Here is a 3,998-nt window from a genome sequence, read left to right as displayed (position 1 = left end):
CCTTGCAAAATAAAGTGTTATCACAGTTAAGTTATAAGAGTAATAAAAGTAGTAGTTAGATTCCGTCTGCTCAAGACCGGAAACTAGTCATGATCTCAACTTAGAGTTTTCGAAATGGATCTAAGTTGGATCGACGCCTAATGTTCCCTTCCCGGGAACGCGTCCTCACAGTCACTCCCCTCCAGTGACTTACCTCAACTTACCTGCCAAACGCTCAGTCAACCCTTCGACTCGTCTGGACTTCATGCTAGCTATCTGGTCGGCCATTTGACCTAGCTAGACTTCATGTCAAACGTATGGTTAGCCCGTCGACCTGTCTGGATTTCGTGCCAGCTATCCGGTCGACCTAGCTAGACTTCGTGTTAGACGTCAGGTCAGCCCGTCGACCCGTCTGGGCTTCTCTTAGACACTTCGTAAAAGTGTTAGATCAATATGAAACTAACTTAACTTACTTTATCATTCATCAAAACTGAGTTAGACTGTTAGTGCTAACCGTACCAACACTTAAAAAGTCGATTTGGAGGTCGATGTTTCACTAGAGTGTGCACTATGGTACAAGAGTGGTTCGAGAGGCACCCAGGCGTCGTAAACTCCGCATAAGCATCGAAATCTGCCAATAACCAAAAAGAATTCACCAAAGCTCTATCCAATTTACAAGAAATCATATCATTGATCCAAGTGAGCCGACATACAATGGAGCGAAGATCCACCAAATGACAAACTTGAGTAAAAATTTAGAAATCCCGCATCTTATGATTGGTGACTGGAGAGCCCCTTGTCTATCCATTGTCGATATAATAGAATTAAAATCACCAAGAATCAATCATAGTTCCGAAATAGGCTCCCCAAGATTCGTAAGAGACTCCCATAACGGTCTCTGAGCGACAATAAAATGAAGTCCATAAATAAATATCACTAAGAAATCCCTCTTGGAAATCCGACACCAAACCCGACAATGTATGAATTGTTCGATCATTGAGAGTACATCTATATCAACTCCATCTAAATCCCAAATAAACAGTATACGACCACGATTAGTCATATCAAAATTATGAACATACCCCATACCTAAAAACCTCCTACGCATAATGGGGTCAAGAGAATTGTCATCCAACTTCGTCACCAATAGAGCCATCACTTGGATATCTTTCTCTTTGAGGAGGTGGTGCACCCCACCCCCCCCCCACCCCCAATATTTTAGGGACTTGTGAAAGCCCCTAATGTTCCATGCGGCTACCTTCATTGGCCACCTCAACAGGCTGCTCGTGCCCGAAATTGCCTCTCACTCCTTGGTACGACATCACCTCCTTTGTAGCTCAACTTGTGTCTCCATTTGTAGTTGAGGTAGTAGCTGTAGGTATGGAGGAGAATGAAGTTTCATTAGATGTAGATAATAATGTTTCACTTGATGCCGTGGAGGATGAAGAGGAGCTCCCCTTGCTTGAAGTTGCCGCATGTTGCACACTTGGTGGTTGTTGTAGTTCGCCAACAGATTTTGTGTTGACAAATGATGAGTGACTTGCAACGTCTTCTTTGTTAACAAACTCACCAACACCTTGGATGCCAACGCGATAGTCAACATGGACTCCATCTTGGTCAACAACATCTTGTATGTCAACATTTTGGAATTCCACATTGTGGTCAACATCATAATATTGGACTTCAACGTTTTCATCAACATCATCTTAGACTTCAACACTTTTGAATTTCACGGTTTGATCAGCATCTCCACCTTGTACTCCAACCTAGTCATTAGCCATTTGGACTTCAACATTTAGTGCAATGGGTGGTACAACCGCCATCAGAATTAGACTGTGAAATTCCACTATTTCCAATTCATTAGGCGCTATCAGAATTCCATCATTTGCTCTTTGTTGTGTTTGTCTCCATTGTTGTCGAGGACGGTCCTTAGTCCTCGTCCTTCTTCGACCCTGTATTGATTGTGATCTTTGTCTCCCAGGGCCTTGGCCAACACCTCCGCGATAAGTCTTTGATCGATGTCCCACCTTTTTACAGATTTGACAAAAATACAACACCATTTCATAGATGATACATATATCTACTTGTACTCTAGTGGGCAAAGTAATAGGCACCTCAATAACTCTTTCCCCAAAGGCTGGAATCTCCACTAAGAGTTGTGCATACTCCAAGCATTCTCTTGTTCTGAGCCAATCATGCTTAATACTTTTTGAGTCCAACAATCCAGAGGTAGGCTATGAATTTGGATCCAATCCGGAACAAATCTTCCATCTTCATTAAAAAGAGAATATCTCAGCATGATCTTCAAAAAGATTGGAATTCCGAAAACAAAATAAGGTCCTACTTGCAAGACTTTTTATCAGTCTTCCTCTGTATCAAACCGATAATCCACCCAACCACTTTTATGCAAGAAACACTAGAGTGGAATCTTCCAACAAGCACATATAATTCAGACTCCATCAATGCCCGGATGTCATCCCATGAAGTAACCAACTAGACTGAAACCCATAGCATCTTCCATGTCATCAATGTCACCATAATCAAAAGAAATTCTTTCTGTTAGGATGTATACTAAAAGTTTAACTTTTGGTATAAACATTTATCTAGAAATAAGAATCACATTGGTCAAATGTCTACATTTATGATAAATGTAGTTGTTCAATTAATTTATATTGTAGATAACATGATGTGTGGTGTCACACACAGAGGATCATGTTATTAGTACCTTATAAATTATAAACAGTAGCTCACGACCAAGATGGAAAGGAACAAAACATTGGAAGGTCATAGTGTAATTAGATATTAGTTTATCTTAACTATATAATTACACTAGTACACTTAGAGTGTATTGAGTAAGACCATTAGAGGTTGTTTCTTTTTATACTGACTTTATAAAGGAACAAAGACCTCAGTTATTATGGAAGTGTGTGCTCTTAATCCTAATATAATAACAAACACATATATTTGATATTTATTTCTTTAATTTATCAATGGGTGAGATTTAGTTCGATAAATCAATAAGCCCGATAAGTTGGGAAATGATATCACTTATAGTGTGTGTTGTTGATTATAGAAGGAAACTGTATCCTAGTGATCTAGGTTGAGAATGTCCCCAAGAGGAGCTCATAAGGATTGTCATGTTAAACCCTGCAGGTGGACTTAGTCCGACATGATAATAAGGTTGAGTGGTACTACTCTTGGACTAAGATATTAATTAAGTGAGTTGTCAATAATTCATTTAATTAGTGGACATTCATTATCTTAAACACAGGGAGACTAATACACTCATAATAAGAAGGAGCCCAAAAATGTAATTTGGGATTGGTGCGGTAGTTCAATAATAGTTCTCTAGTGGAATGAATTATTATTGATAAAATTAAGTTGTGTGTTCAGGGTGAACACGGAATGCTTAATTTTATCGGGAGACCAAAACCAATTCCTCCTCTCGGTCCCTATCGTAGCCTCTTAATTATAGAGTACTATATCCACCTATACCCACCTTCTTACCCATCCTATAGGGGTCCGCTAAGCTAGCTTGGAGACCAAGCTAGGGCCGGCCATGGCTTGGTTCATGGGTAAATTCATGTGGTCGGCCCTAGCTTGAACTCAAGCTTAGGTGGCCGACCCTATTAAAATAAAAAAGAATTTTAATTTTAAAATTTTTCTTATGTGTATAACATGATTTAAAAGAGAGTTTAAAATTTTAAATCTTTCCTTTTATAAGATTCTACAAAAGATTAAGAGAAGAGCTAAATCTCTTTCCTTATTTGTAGATTAAAAGGTTGATTTTAATTTTGGTAAAAACTTTCCTTTTAATCATGTTCATGATTTAAAAGAAAGTTTAAAAATTAAAAATTCTCTTTGATTAGTTTCTACAAAAGATTAAGAAAAGATTTGATATCTTTCCTTATTTGTAGATTGAAAGGAGATTTTAATTTTTAGAGATAACTTTCCTTTTTGGAAATTATTCACATGTTTAAAAGAAAGATTTTAATTTATAAAATTTCCTTTTTATTAAC

The sequence above is a fragment of the Zingiber officinale genome, chromosome 9A, assembly GCF_018446385.1.
Source record: "Zingiber officinale cultivar Zhangliang chromosome 9A, Zo_v1.1, whole genome shotgun sequence".
In the NCBI taxonomy this organism is placed as follows: Eukaryota; Viridiplantae; Streptophyta; class Magnoliopsida; order Zingiberales; family Zingiberaceae; genus Zingiber; species Zingiber officinale.
The sequence above is the reverse complement of the archived record's forward strand: the minus strand, read 5'-3'. Positions refer to the sequence as shown.